Below are 16,664 nucleotides of genomic sequence, written 5' to 3'. Positions count from 1 at the left end.
ATTCGCTGGCCATGGCAGAACACTGACATTCCTGTCTTGCAGGAAATCATGCACAGAACGAGCTGTATGGCTGGTGGCATTGTCATGCTGGAGTGTTATGCCAGGATGAGCCTTAAGGAAGGGTACCACATGAGGGAGGAGGATGACTTCCCTGTAATGCACAGCGTTGAGATTGCCTGCAATGACAACAAGCTCAGTCCGATGATGCTGTGACACACCACCCCAGACCATGACGGACACTCCACCTACAAATCGATCCCGCCCCAGAGTACAGGCCTCGGTGTAACGCCCATTCCTTCTACGATAAACACGAATCCTACCATCACCCCTGGTGAGACAAAACCGCGACTCGTCAGTGAAGAGCACTTTTTGCCAGTCCTGTCTGGTCCAGCGACGGTGGGTTTGTGATCGTAGGCAACATTGTTGCCGGTGATGTCTGGTGAGGACCTGCCTTACAACAGGCCTACAAGCCCTCAGTCCAGCCTCTCTCAGCCTATTGCGGACAGTCTGAGCACTGACAGAGGGATTCTGCGTTCCTCCTGTCACTCGGGCAGTTGTTGTTGCCATCCTGTACCTGTCCCGCAGGTGTGATGTTCAGATGTACCGATCCTGTGCAGGTGTTGTTACACGTGGTCTGCCACTGCGAGGACGATCAGCTGTCCGTCCTGGCTCCCTGTAGCGCTGTCTTAGGCGTCTCACAGTACGGGCATTGCAATTTATTGCCCTGGCCACATCTGCAGTCCCCATGCCTCCTTGTAGCATGCCTAAGGCACGTTCACGCAGATGAGCAGGACCATGGGCATCTTTCTTTGTGTGTTTTTCAAAGTCAGGAGAAAGGCCTCTTTAGTGTCCTAAGTTTTCATAAGTGTGACCTTAATTGCCTACCGTCTGTAAGCTGTTAGTGTCTTAACGACCGTTCCACAGGTGCATGTTCATTCATTGTTTATGGTTCATTAAACAAGCATGGGAAACAGTGTTTAAATCCTTTAAAATGAAGATCTATGAAGTTATTTGGATTTTTTACGAATTATCTTTGAAAGACAGGGTCCTGAAAAAGGGATGTTTCTTTTTTTGCTGAGTTTACATGGTGGAGGCTCAGTCAAGCTAGTCGTCTTGATAACTTTCTTTTATTTAGTTCTCGTTGGCACCACAAGTTAAAAAAGTGTTGATTGGGGACAGAATGCGTTCGGMCCATCAAGTAATTGGCATATACATGAATCTTTCTGAATTTCCATGTGGGCGAGTATATTGGAAATTTAATCAAAGCCTATTGGATGATAACTTGTTTTTAACGAGGACAGAGGAATTTATAACTGAATTGTTCCGACATGGTACAGCAGATCCCCTTATTGTATGGGACACATTTAAATGTTCCTTTCGAGGCCATGCAATTCAGTACTCAGCTCTAAAACAAAAGCAATTTAGGTCAAAAGAGTCCATTTTAACAAAGGAAATAGAAGGTGTAACAGAACAGATAGATAGCAATAAAAACTGTACCATAGAGGCTCAGAATATGTTAGAGGAAAATAAAAGAAATGGAGGAACTTATTCAACAAAGTTCCAGTGTAATATATTATAAAATAAAGCGAACTGGATGGATTATGGGGAAAAATGCCCCAAATTATTTTTCAATCTTCAACATAGGAATGTTACCTAAGAAAATGTATTGAAACGTGTTACAAATGATGGAGTCACCCATGATTCACCAAATTATATGTTGAAAGAAGAAGCAAAGTACTTTAAGCATATTTTTTCATTTCAATCTCTTCCATCTCCTCTAACCAAAKATAATTGTATGGTTTTTTTCTATTAATAATGTAAAATTAACAGCCATACAGAAAGACTCATGTGAAGGCGAAATTACAGAGGAGGACATTTTTGATGCAATTCAAGCCTTTAAGTAAGGGAAAACTCCAGGGCTGGATAGCATACCAGTTCAGGTATAGCAGACTTTGTTTTATATACTCAGAGGACTGTTATTAGCATGTTTTAACCACTCCTATGTAAATGGTGGATTGCTGGACACTCAACAAGAAGGTCTGATTTCATTACTACTGAAACAGAATACAAGTGGTAAATATAAAGATCCAGTCCATAAAAAAAATGGAGGCCCCTTACACTTCAGTGTTGTAATGCAAAAAGTCTAGCAAAATGTATTGCACATTCTAATCAGACAGGTTTATAACATGGGCGAAACATTAGAGATAATACAAGAGAAGTACTGGAAACAATAGAACACTTTGAAAAATCTGGGAAACCAGGCCTGCTATTCATAGTTGACTTTGAAAAGGCTTTTGATAAAGTATGACTGGAGTTTATATATAAATGCCTGGAACATTTACATTTTGGACAATCTCTTATAAAATGGGTTAAAGTAATGTATGGTAACCCTAGGTGTAAAATAGTAAATAGTGGCTACTTCTCAGAAAGTTTTAAACTATCAAGAGGAATAAAACAAGGTTGTCCACAATCTGCATATCTATTTATTATGGCCATCAAAATGTTTGTTRTTAAAATCACATCCAACAATAATATCAAGTGGTTAAAAATCCAGGGCTTAAAAACAAAGGTGTCATTGTACGCTGATGATTCATGTTTTCTTTTAAATCCACAATTTGGATCCCCCCACAGCCTCAGAGACGATCTAGATACTTTTTCTAACCTCTCTGGATTACAACCAAATTATGATGAGTGTACTATATTAGGTATTAGATCACAAAAAAAATTACAACTTTTACATTACCGTGTAGTTTACCAATACAATGGTCTGATGGTGACGTGGACATACTCGGTATACATATCCCAAAATAAATAAATGATCTCACTCCAATACATTTTCATAGAAATGTAGCAAAAATAGATGAGATCTTGCTACCGTGGAAAGGAAAAAACCTGTCTATTTGTGGAAAAATCACCCTGATTCACTCTTTAGTCATATCCCCGTTTACCTATTTGCTTAAGGTCTTGCGGACACCTAGCATACAGTTATTTAAATTATATGAGAAAAACTATTCAATTTTATTTGGAACGGCAAGCCAGACAAAATTAAATGGGCCTATTTATATAATGAATATGAATTYGGAGTGCAGATATTATTAAATATTAAAGCGTTAGACCTCTCACTAAAGGCTGTCTACCTTGCCTCTGGAGTGTGCTTGCAGGGGTCATGCTGGATTGGGCTGAAATGAGGCCCCTGGGGGCAGAACAAAGGGCCCAGGGTGGACACAGTGAGACACAGTGACAGGGGCCTGATGTGATGTACCGTCAAGCGTCCGTTCGTCACCTTTTTCATTTCCTGGGCCACGCCATTGATTCCCTGGGTAGGTGATATTAGTGAGTCGCCCTTTTAATCTGTTACAAAGACCTTGACATGCCGAGCTCCTCCCTGTGGATCCATACAGGGCTGGTCACTTGAGCCAAAATTGAAAATATTACTTTTTCCATTCTCCTTCCTGGCTGTTTCACTAGAACACGGTCACGGTAACCCTCACTTCGTGGTCTAAAGGTTTTCGCACCTTGAAATGTAAATAATCACGATCTCACCAATGGGGTTTTGGTAAAGTAGCTTTATCTCTTGTATTCGCACCATGAGAATATCTTCTGGGGGTAATAATGGTGAAGCTATAATAGGCCTTCAAACAAGGCACCTGGATGTTTGGCTAGAAATTGATACGCATGAGGGTACATTCTAATATGCGTCTTCTGGAAATGTAATAGTATCATAGACGGGGGTTTCATTTGATTTGACCCCAGGTCTTTGATAGCTTAAGAAAAGACATCAGCACTGTGTCTTAACACTAACGGAGCGAGGTGTCATGTAACTTGAGTGGTCCAAGGGACCAGTAACAGCCTGTGAGACCAGGTCAGGCAGTTCATCACAGGAGTAGGGATATTGATTGATGAAGAGTGAGCGAAAGAAAGGCCCCGGATGGAGTGTACTTGGGCAGACAGACTTCGTAGAGGACATCAGCAGCACTCTCAACATTATCCTGATCAAGGAATGGGAAGTTTGAGGACTATTCTCATGACAAACTCAGTCTGATCACTTCAATTGATGTGATGCATTAGAGCCACTTTGTTTGTAGGCTGCAACTAAATGTCATGTTACTTTTCCCTTCTCTGTTCTGTTTTGTTCTGTACATTAATGGTAATAGGATGATTATTCAGTAATAATAATGTCCMATCTCTTCTTGTCCCAGTCTGTAATCACAACATGTTTCAAGCTGACCACCATTGTCCCTGTTCCCAAGTACTCCAAGGTAACCTGCCTAAAATGACTATTACAATGTATCACTCACATCTGTAATTATGAAGTGCTTTGAAAGGCTGGTCATGGCACACAACACCATCATCCCACACTCCAATTTGCATACAGTCCTAACAGATCTACAGATGATGCAATCTCAAATGTACACACTTCCCTCTCCCACCTGGACAAGAGTGGAAATAACTATGTGAGAATGTTGTTCATAGACTACAGCTCAGCGTCCAACASCATAGTCCCTTCCCAAGTTCGGGACCCTGGGACTGAACACCTCCATCTGCAACTGGATCTTGGACTTCCTGACGGGCCGGCCCCAGGTGGTGAAGGTAAGCAACAACAACTCTGCCACTCAGACCCTGAACACGGGATTCCTCAGAGGTGCGTGCTAGGTCCCCTCCTGTACTCCTTGTTCACCCACGACAACGTGGCAATGAACGATTCCAAGTTTGCTGACAACACAACGTTGTAGGCCTGATCACCGAAGGCGATGAGACAACCTACAGGGAGGAGGTCAGAGACTTTGCATTGTGGTGCCACACATGATTACATTGTGTATGTTTATACATACAGTAATTATTATATTTATGTTCTCCCCTTGGATTACAACCTCTTGGTTCACAGCATTCCAATCTTCTTGCTAGGCCTATTCCTACACTTTGCACAAATCCCAACTGTTAAAAATAGACTCAAGAAAAACGATTATATTTATCGTAGTTATTCAGGAGTAACATTAAAACAGAATTTATATGCTTCACCAACATTAGACAATTATACTGAAAACTCTAACTCAAATAGCTGAAATAAGTACATTAAATCAATGAGAAAATAGTAAGATGAACTGATAACTACAACAGCAGTGCAGATGGCAATCTTTTGCTTAGTGCAGAGATTTATTATAGGTTATAAATGTGTAGGGGACTTTAAAGATTCTACAGACTCTGTGACGCAGCAGAAAGATCAGCATACCCCAAATTCAGAACTTGGGAGATCAAATCCCAGGTGGGGTCAATTTGAAAAGTCAGTACTAAGTGATCATGTCAAATGTAATAATATTGTCATTGATTAAATATTTGTACACTATTTTAGATGAACACCCCCATTCCATTTAATGACTTTACTTAAAATGGTTTGGAACACCTGGGATCATCAAAAACCTTCAGGGGACCATGACACAATGTCTCAAGAATGTGCTAAAAACATCCCTAACTATACACCTCCAGGGAACCATGACACAACGTCCAAAGTACATCCTAAAAATTACACTTAACCTCCAGGGGAACATGACACAACGCCCAAAGAACGTCTTCAAAATTTCCCTGGGACAAACCGGGAACTATTAAAAGGTCCCACAGAGAACGATTGTCAAGTCAAATGATGTTTGTCACATGCGCCGAATACAACAGGTGTAGTAGACCTTACAGTGAAATACTTACAAGCCCTTAACCAACAAATGCAGTTTTAAGAAAAATACCTACAAAAAATAAGAAATAAAGTAACAAATAATTAAAGAGCAGCAGTAAAACAACAATAGCGAGGCTATATACAGGGGTACTGTATAGTTGAGGTAATTGAGGTAATATATACATGTAGGCAGGAGTTATTAAAGTGACTATTCATAGATAATAACAGAGAGTAGCAGCAGCGTAAAAGGGGGAGGGCAATGCAAATAGTCTGTGTAGCCATTTGATTAGATGTTCAGGAGTTTTATGGCTTGGGGGTAGAAGCTGTTTGTTCAGGAGTCTTATGGCTTGGGGGTAGAAGCTGTTTAGAAGCCTCTTGGACCTAGACATGTCGCTCCGGTACTGCTTGCCATGCGGTAGCAGAGAGAACAGTCTATGACTAGGGTGGCTGGAGTCTTTGAACATTTTTAGGGACTTCCTCTGACACTGCCTGGTATTGAGGTCCTGGATGGCAGCAAGCATGGCCCGAGTGATGTACTGGGCCGTATGCACTACCCTCTGTATAGTGCCTTGCGGTCGGAGGCCGAGCAGTTGCCATACCAGGCAGTGATGCAACCTCGTCAGGATGCTCTCGATGGTGCAGCTGTAGAACCTATTGAGGATCTGAGGACCCATTTCAGTGTCCTGAGGGAGAATAGGTTGTGTCGTGCCCTCTTCACAACTGTTTTTGTGTGCTTGGACCATGTTAGTTTGTTGGTGATGTGGACGCCAAGAAACTTGAATCTGAGAGCTAGTAAAATGTAAGTCCTGACAACTTCCTAAAAAGATCCTGACGGTTTACAGTGACATCCTGGGCACTTACAGGGAACTAGACAAAGGTCCCCCAGAGTACATTCCCTTGGGACCATCACTTGGCGTCCTAAGGACTAGTAAAATGAAAGTCCTGAAAACGTCCTAAAAAGGTCCTGACATGGTCCTCAGTGAAATCCTGGTAACGTACAGACAACTACGCAGAGGAGGTGACTACAACAACAAATTCCTCCAATGAGAAGCCATGTGGATATATAAATTAAATTCTGTATCCCCACACAGTTTAAACAAAGAACTAGATTTCACCTCCCTCCTATAGGCCAAATTTAAAATAATCTTTTTTTTATACAAGAACACTTTCTATATCAGAATTTGCAAATCATTTATGAGTTAGCCCCATATATTTATGCATTCAAGCCTGATGTCCTTCGTAGTAAGCTACTGTATGAATTTATATAATGTACCAAAGTGAGGGGACACCTAAGGCAATTGATTCATGAATGGTTCACGTCTGATGCCCTCAATTGCCCTTCGTGCATGCTCCCATACCCTATAATTCTGTATTTCTTTGTGACTTTACCTGGTATACAGGTAGACCAGAGATGGCACATTCCTGATTGGCAGATGAGTGGCAACACTGATTTGAAGCTCGTCGGTTGCTCACCTGTGTTCCCTACAAATGCTGTTTCGAATGAAAAAGATTTGTACTTAAACACTGAAGAAGGCTGCAAAGCCGAAATGTATGTGTATGCTATCCCTGATACAGTGAAAAAAAAAAAATGTAAAAAATTAAGTAAGCTTTATGCAATATCTTTTTGATATTGCCATCACACCCTTTTATTTACCTATAGTGATGGGTTTTAGTCACCAACCAAACTTCTGGGAGAGCACAAAGGTCCCATTTTCATTAACTACACAAAAGGTCCCCGGAGAACGTTCCCTTAGGACCATCACGCGTCCTAAGGAATAGTAAAATGGAAGTCCTGAGAACATCCTAAAAAGGTCCTGACATGGTCCTCAGTGACATCCTGGTAACATACAGGGAACTACTCAGAGGAGGTGACCACGACAACCATGTGGATATATAAATTAAATTCTGTATCCCCACACGGTCTATATTTCACCACCCTCCCATATGCCAAATTTAGACTGTTATACAAGAACACTTTCCATATCACGCAACGTCCTAAGGAATAGTAAAATGGAAGTCCCGAGAAAGGTCCCCCCGAGAAAGTTCCCTTGGGACCATCACGCAACATTCTTAGAACGTTTCCAGAATGTCAGTGGGATAACGTCACGCCTAAACCCTTAAGGGACTTAGGAACGTTGCTGAATGTCGTCAGGACATCCCCTGCTTGCTGGGTAGTCACTTTACCCTGCCTTTATGCACATATCTACCTCAAATACCTCGTACCCCTACACATTGATCTGGTACTGTCACTCCCTGTACATAGCTTCATTCTTGTGTATTTTATTCCTCCTGTGTTACTATTTTTGTGATTCTTTTTTAACTCTGCATCGCTGGGAAGGGCTCGTAAGCAAGCATTTCACGGTAAAGTCTACACCTGTTGTATTTGGCTCGTGAAAATTATTTAAAATTAACATTTTATTTTATTTGTGTTTGTTTGGTGTTGTGGTTGCTAATATTCTTAGACACATTTAGTTGTCGTACATACTTGGTGTAGTCAGTGGAAGAGAAGCGCACTGTAAAGCATCACTGTCATTGTCACATAAGGTTGACAATTGGTTTAAGGAACGAGAACAGGGAGTGCGTGCCAGTGTAGACACAAGCTCACATTTGGCAGGTGAAATTAAAAGTCATTTTGAGAAAGTTGAAATGAATGTTAGCTATCAATTGAAGCTTTTAATTAAATAATGGACATATTTCAGGCTGACATGTTTTAATTAAATCATCAATAGTATGGCAACAGTGGCTAATGGTGCAGCAGACACCGCCGAGGTGTCTCTCTCAGCCAGGATAAGGTACCCCCTTCCTTCCTCTATTTTACCGTTGTGCACACATAACATTTAATGCTGGCATTTACAATGTAATATCAGAAACCAGAGATGAGATATATCCTGTTGGATGAATGGTCTATCCTGTTCGGTCTATCTATCATTGTTCAGTCTATCCTCTTCTGATATTGTGATTACTAAAGAGATACAAAGGGCCGGGGTTCCCAGACACACATTATGCCTAGTTCTAGATATAAACACATGTTCAGTGGAGAATCTCCATCTAAAGTGCTTTTTAGTCCAGGAGTAGGCTAAATCGTTGTCTGGGAAACTGACACGGAAAGTGTTGTCATATGACAATTCGATAATGGTTTATGTCATAAGCACATCTTCTAGACATTTGTTTGGCTTTCAGAGTTAGCTCTTTTACATGGGTTAGTGAAAGTAACGGTGAAGTCATTTCTGTCCAGTCCGTTGTGTGTTCAAGTGTCACCGATATCTATGAATTAATTAAGCAAGCTACACAGTTTTGAGAGTCGAAAACAAACCAAACAAAACTTCACCGACAGCAACACACATCACACTTTTCCATTGTGCATTTGTCGAAGAATACACAACACCTTTTTCATTAGCAACATACACTTTAAACTGTTCCCGCTTTTGTGCCCCACCCTCCCCCCATTCTGCCTTGAAATAAGATAATGGAGAGAAAAAAATGAAAGAATCCATCATTCAAAGTGGAAAAGGGTAATTTGGCTCGCTCCTCCTGACAGCTTTACCACTTTGTGTGGTATTCTGTTTTAATTGGCAATCACGAATTAACTGAATGAGAGGCCCGTTCATTGCTGCTGTCTCTTTCTCGTCGCTGCTTTTAATTGTGTGGACTTGATGGTTTCCTCAGCTAAGGGCAGACAATACATTCTCATGATTGGCAACTCATTTGTTGACATGTAATTAGACTGGAGCACTTCCCAAACACACAACTGTTGTCTAACAGCGAACCCTAATCTTTTATCAGGCAGGCCTTTTTAGATTTCCTTTTTTTTATAATGAGAGTGATGATATACTGTCATGACAATACAATAAATTAAAATAGCTACTTACGAGTTCCACGTTAATGTAATGTATCCGCCGTGTAGCAATAGTCATCTACAGGTTGGAGAGTGATTACCTGTTCATGGTGTCAAAAGAGTCATTACGGAATTGATTTATGACCCACGTCAGGTGCTCAGGCTTGACACCTTATGTCCCGCCCCCTTAAACATTTATGATATTCATTGGTGGGTTTATAGGTGCTCATAAGTAATCTAAGATTTGGCAACATTGATTCACCGCAAACATGCACGCACATACACACACACCATAGGCACACACACACACACACACACACACACACACACACACACACACACACACACACACACACACACACACACACACCAACACACACACACACACACACACACACATACACAAACACGTCTACCCCAAAATCCTTGGGGAGGGTAGTTCTTGTATTTTTCTGAAACAGATTGAGCTTTTTCCAACAGACCGAGTAGCGCACAAGAAGGAGGGGGGGATATGGTTAGGATAATTACAAATATTCAAAGGTGCATCACTTCCCTGCCAAATCATAATGCATTGTTTATGATTGTGATGACACTCCCTAGGGCACTCAGTAGTCTCCCTATAATTTTACATATAGGGTCAAATGTTAAAAGTTTTCTCCATTCTCCATCAATAAAAAAATAAGAAATAAGGAATTAAACATGAAGGTGTAAATAAATATTTTGTGTCTCCAGGACGCAGCACTTTCTACACTCCTGTAGCCAGCCTAAAGAAGTCTTCCTGAAGCCTTTTGTAAATGAAYAGATCTCTTCTAAAGCCACCTCCACATTCGGTTCCTTCTGCGAACGGAGGTAGGAAGGGTGAAAAGTATTTAAGCAGTTTCTCAGTGCAGCAATATGTCACAGTGAGGGATGCATAATTACCCGACCTCCCGAGTTGCTGTTTTAACTTACAGCTAGTTTCCCCTCCAGATGACGACGCTCACACTGCGCACAGCTCTGGGGGTGAAAAAAGTGTGTTTGGGACTCCTTTGTACTCTTGCACTAAGGGTTTAAGACTTATACAATAGCGTGGTAATGAACTGTTCTCCCCTCTCTTTATGCTCAAAGGATAGAGATCAGTAAACAGACCCAGTGCCTGAGCTGTATCTTGAATGATATGGTAAATGTGATATTTTCGAAACCCTGTCACAAGCTATTCAGAACCATTTAGGTGCTAGTATCTCAACTAAGCCTCCTCTTTCCTCTGCCCCTCGTCAGATTCCCCCACAAGGTTTTGAAAAAAGGTATACATCTATTTGAAGACATCACACAGATGATGTCAAATCTGTGAGGGACACTTGTCCATGGTTCCCCAACTGTCGGCGCTGTGGTTTTATTTGGCCCCTCAAGTTCTGAGCAAAGAAATAATAATGTATAAATAATGTATACATATACAGTACAAGTCAAAAGTTACTCATTCCTGTAACGTCTGCTTCCAACTCACACTCTCAAACACATAGATCCCCTGAACGCAGCTCACTTTCCAGCCCACTTTCCAGCTCACACTCTCAAACACATAGATCCCCTGAACGCAGCTCACTCTCCAGATCCCAATCACCTGAATTCTGATCACCTGTTCACACACCTGTATGTCATTTACACACACTATTTAGTTCAGTTCTTTGCACCCCATCATTGTGAGGTATTGTTTGTTTGATACACATTTCTATTCGGAGTGCTGGGTTTTCCGTATTAGTCCTCCCGTATCGTAGTTTTTGGCCATCCTCACTAACGATGCCTTTTTGCCTATTCCTGCCTGTACTTTTGCCTATCGGATTTCCTGTCATCAACCTCTTCCCTGATCTCCCGGACTACGTTATTAGCCTTTTCCCTGCCTGTACTGTTACCTTTTTGGACCCCCTGTGTATGACCTTCTGCCTGCCCCTGGACCCAGCTACCTGCCTCCTGTGGTCCTTTACAAATGAACACCTGCGCTTGAAACCAGCTCTCTGTCTCCCATTATATTCATTACAATTCCAGGGTTTTCCTTTTTTTCTACATTGTAGAATAATAGTGAAGACAACAAAACTATGAAATAACACATATGTAATTATGTAGCAAATATTTTATATTTGAGATTCTTGAAAGTAGCCACCCTTTGCCTTGACAGCTTTGCACACTCTTGGCATTCTCTCAACCAGCTTCATGAGGTAGTCACTTGGAATGCATTTCAATTAGCAGGTGTGCCTTGTTAAAAAACCAAATCCATATTATGGCAAGAACAGCTCAAATAAGTAAAGAGAAATGACAGTCCATTTTACTTTAAGAGATGAAGGTCAGTCAACCCAGAACATTTCAAGAACTTAAAGTTTATTCAAGTGCAGTCGCAAAAACCATCAAGCGCTACATGATGAAACTGGCTCTTATGATGACCGCCACAGGAAAGGAAGAACCAGAGTTCTCTGCTGCAGAGGATACGTTTATTAAGAGTTACCAGMCTCAGAAATTGCAGCCCAAATAAATGCTTCATAGAGCTCAAGTAACAGACACATTTCAACATCAAGTGTTCAGAGGAGACTGCGTGAATCAGGCCTTCATKGTCGAATTGCTGCAAAGAAACCCCTACTGAAGGACACCAATAAGAAGAAGAGACTTGTTTGGGCCAAGAAACATGAGCAATGGAGATTAGACCGGTGGAAATCTATCCTTTGGTCTGATGAGTCCAAATTTTAAATGTTTGGATCCAACTGGTGTGTCTTTGTGAGATGCAGAGTAGGTGAACGGATGATCTCCACGTGTGGTTCCCACAGTGAAGCATGGARGAGGAGATGTTATGGTGTGGGGGTGATTTTCTGGGGACACTGTCAGTGATTTATTTAGAATTCAAGGCACACTTAACCAGAATGGCTACCACGGCATCCTGCAGCGATATGCCATCCCATCTGGTTTGCGTTTAGTGGTCCTGTTTATCAACAGGACAATGACCCAACACACCTCCAGGCTGTGTAAGTGCTATTTGACCAAKAAGGAAAGTGATGGAGTGCTGCATCAGATAACCTGGCCTCCACAATCACCAGACCTCAACCCAAATTAGATTGTTTGGGATGAGTTGGACTGCAGAGTGAAGAAAAAGCAGTGCTCAGCATATGTGGGAACTCCTTCAAGACTCCTGAAAAAGCATTCCAGGTGAAGCTGGTTGAGAGAGTGCCAAGAGTGTGCAAAGCTGTCAACAAGGCTGGCTACTTTGAAGAATCTCTAATATTTCATATATATTTTGATTTGTTTAACTCTTTTTTTGGTTACTACATGATTCCATATGTGTTATTTCATAGTTTTGATGTCTTTACTATTATTTTACAATGTGTAAAATAGTAAAAATAAAGAAAAACCCTTTAAAGAGTTGGTGTGTCCAAACTTTTGACTGGCGCTGATTCATTGTTGACATAATAGACTGTAAAAACACCAGGAAATCATCTCCAATTGATTTACATTTTTTTAAATCTATTCCCACACATAATAGAAAGGCACATGATCGCACACAAATGGAAGCAAGGTTTAAAATGATTATATCTGTTTGGCCTTCTTGCGGTCAATTTGCAGTCTGCAAATTAGTTGATGATCCTTGACCTAGATGCTTCTCTATCATTGGCGTGACATTCCCATAAAACAGGTTAACATCAACTAATGAGACCTTTTTAACATTACCCCAATCATGGTCCATCCATTGTATTTGCCAGCCACCTTTAATGGATAATGTATTATATGTGTAAGAACCAAAGGTGAAAATGAGCAATGTACATAATGAGGACATTATTCATTGTTCCTCTGGTGAAAATATTTGTCCCACTAATGCAGGTCAGATATTGAGTGCTGTATTCTAAATGTGGTGTTGTATGGAGTCTAATTTGACTCAGTGTTTAAGATGATTATGAATTTGTTGCTATGCTACGATCACACCCTGATCTGTTTCACCTGTCTTTGTGCTTGTCTCCACACCCTCCAGGTGTCGCCCATCTTCCTCATTATCCCCAGTATATTTATGCCTGTGTTCTCTGTTTGTCTGTTGCCAGTTCGTTTTGTTTCGTCAAGTCTACCAGCGTTTTCCCCTGTGCTCTTGTCTGTTTTTAATTCCTGTTTTCTATCTTTCCTGGTTTTTGACCATTCTGCCTACCCTGAGCCTGCCTGTCGTTCTGTGCCTTGTCACACCACCCTGGATTACTGACCTCTGCCTGCCTGCCATTCCGTACCTTTCGGACTCTGCTCTGGACTACTGTCTATTGCCTGCCCCCCTGTTTTTATAATAAACTTTTGTTACTTCGAAACATTCTGCATCTGGGTCTTCTCTTGAGCCTTGACAGCTACCTTTATTTGCCAGATAATTCCTCCTCTGATTCCATCATGTTCAGAGCTCACACTTGGCGAATGTGTTGTACTGTCACTATAGTAGGTTTATTCACAACTGCCCTCCCATGACAGTCCATCCATAATGAGTGGCCGGTCCTCTTTCACCCCAGTTTATTGTTTGGTTTCTTGGCCTGTGTTCACCCCTTGGATTTCACTCTGTCACGTCTGGCAGCAAGTGATAAATGTGACATTACGCCATCTGAGGATCATTAAATGTCACGTCCTGCCGTGACAGCAGAACGTTCTGGCAGAAAGTCAATATTGAGGGGGAGGAGGGGAAGGGGGATGTGAGAGGACGCAGTGCCCGCTGGGACAGCACACTGGGAGGGATCAATAGCTCATGTAACACCCCCATGATGCCCACAGCTGCACAGCACCACAAACCCAAGATCCACTCGCACCACTACCACACCACCACTTACACACACTCTCCCCTCTCTGCCAGAAGGATATCCAGCTGCTTGGATGACCTGTGTTCATCTATAAATGACCTCCACATCTGATTTGGAAATAGATGTCTACTTCAGGTTAGAATTGGAACAAGGTGCAAGAAAATAGAACATTGTTGTCCTATTCAATTATGAATTTAATATGTATTACTATAAGCAGTAGTAGCACTGGCAGTATCTGCATTAATAATCCTTAAAAATGAGCAAATTCTATTTTACACTTATCACAGTTATGGTATGTATTTAAATCTAGCAAGACATAAACGTGTTCATCAAGTGCCCTTATGGGCCATTATGTGGCCTTCATTGTGAGATGCACTGTATTGTTTAGTATTGATCATTTGGGGGACTCGCTATATTGTACCTTGACCAGGTGAATGACATCTAGACTCCCCACTGATTCTATTCCTCTCCCCTGACAACATAGATCATGCTCTCTCACACATCCCTCAAAGCAGAGGAGAAAACATTGATTATGTTGACAGGTGAAATAGAGAGCAGCTTAAGTAACATATCAAGTGAAGAGGGAAGCATGCTGATTGGTCCCTTGATTCCGCAAGTTTGGTTGGTTCCACCGTTCAGGTAAACATGGATTGAGAGGACAATCACAAAAGCATGAGAAGAGACAAGGCAACCGTGGAGAGGGTAGTAGGACAATAGGAAAGAAGATACAAGTGACATTACCTTTTAATTTGAAGAGAACAAACTATGGGCTCCTGTCAGCCATCGTATGGCTTTATCATGATGCAATGTGTTAGCATCATGTATAACATCAAAGCACCACTGCTTGATGTGTTAACATGCTATGAATCAAGTATCAATATATTACAAAACCAATGAAGACAGTCCAGATGCTGTGCATCAAAAACATTTAAAATTAGTCTTGCAGTCATGTAACAAAAATAAATGATTAAAGAAACCAAACTAACTTTGATGAGGCAACGGACAGGAGAACTGATACAGTTCAAATACATTCAAGGACAAACCATATACAGAAAAATACAAGTCAAAACAGAGTAACAGACAGAGGAACAAGAGGAATTTATCTTAAGCAAGAGACAGAACTACAGTACTCTAAACCCTGAAAATCTGATTGATTTAGTTATCTCTGTCTGTCAGAAAAATATACAACACAGCAAGGTCACCGTCACGCTGCATCAAGCGCGTCTGCTCAGAGGCCAGTTTTTGTTCACTTGTGTGAGGTCCCTTTGCCAGAGGTAACAATTAAGGCTAATATGTCAGACTGAACAAATGTGCTCATTCAGAATTCTACTGTGAAACTTAACTGTTGCGCTTTCCTCCGCCTTTAATGGAACAAAACAAAACTTCAATTTGTTCCTGCCCATTTCATAAAGCCGTCTTCCAAAATTTGAATCAGCTTTCTCAACAGATTGAAGTGTAACTGTCACCATAACTGGTAATTAGCAAGTAGTAGGCTATAGCCACATAATTAGCGATACAAAACATGTTATGCTGCCTGTTTCTTGCATTTACTTTCAAAAGAAAATGTTCATGACTTGGTGAGTTACACGTTTTGTGGTAAACTGTGCCCCTAGGTTTATTTCCAGAATGAACAACTGGCAATTAATCTGGCAAATAACAAGTAGTACAGCCACATTAGCGGTAGAAAAAAGTGTTATGCTTCCTGTGTTTGCATTGTTTTGAAAGCAAAGTTTTGTGATATGAGTTGCACCAATGGACTGTAGTCAACTATAGGTTACTGTACTGTACTGTAACTATAGGTTACTGATAGCTGTAACGGTCGTCTTGTGGTGAATGAGCGGACCAAGGCGCAGCGGGTGATGAATACATAATGAATATTTATTAACAGAACGACGAAACACGAAAACTCTTTAACAAACTACAAAACAAATAAACGACGTAGACTGACCTAAAACATGAGAACTTACAAATACACGAATACTAGCGAAGAACCACAACAGGTACAGACTACAAACAACGCTACAGTCCGTGGTGGTACGAACTACAATACAGACACGGAAGACAATCACCCACAAACAAACAGTGGAACATCCTACCTTAATATGTTTCTCAATCAGAGGAAAGTAAACACCTTGCCCTAATTGAGAACCATATAGGCTAACAGACATAAACCAACATAGAAACACAAAACATAGAATGCCCACCCAGCTCAGCTGACCAACTAAACAGCAGTTAAACAAACGAAAATAAGGTCAGGAACGTGACATACCCCCCCCCCCCCCCCCAAGATGCGGGACTCCGGGCGCAAAAACAACCTATAGGGGAGGGTCTGGTGGCATCTGTCCACGGTGGGCGGCTCTGGGCTTCTGGGCGTGGTCTCCACCGCCAC

The 16,664-nt window shown here is 41.4% G+C and overlaps 1 long non-coding RNA gene across 1 annotated transcript in view; it reads left to right on the top strand.

Moving 5' to 3' along the window:
* Positions 1-14,262: 14,262 nt before the first annotated feature.
* LOC139028704 (uncharacterized) overlaps positions 14,263-16,664 on the top strand; it is a 9,824-nt gene continuing 7,422 nt past the window's right edge. Inside the window, exon 1 of the long non-coding RNA XR_011480958.1 lies at positions 14,263-14,410. This is a non-coding gene — a long non-coding RNA (uncharacterized lncRNA). The remainder of the gene's footprint in view (positions 14,411-16,664) is intronic.

The sequence above is a fragment of the Salvelinus sp. IW2-2015 genome, linkage group LG14 (genome assembly GCF_002910315.2).
Source record: "Salvelinus sp. IW2-2015 linkage group LG14, ASM291031v2, whole genome shotgun sequence".
In the NCBI taxonomy this organism is placed as follows: domain Eukaryota; kingdom Metazoa; phylum Chordata; class Actinopteri; order Salmoniformes; family Salmonidae; genus Salvelinus; species Salvelinus sp. IW2-2015.
Note: the sequence above shows the minus strand (reverse complement) of the source record. Positions and strands in the feature narration are given on the sequence as shown.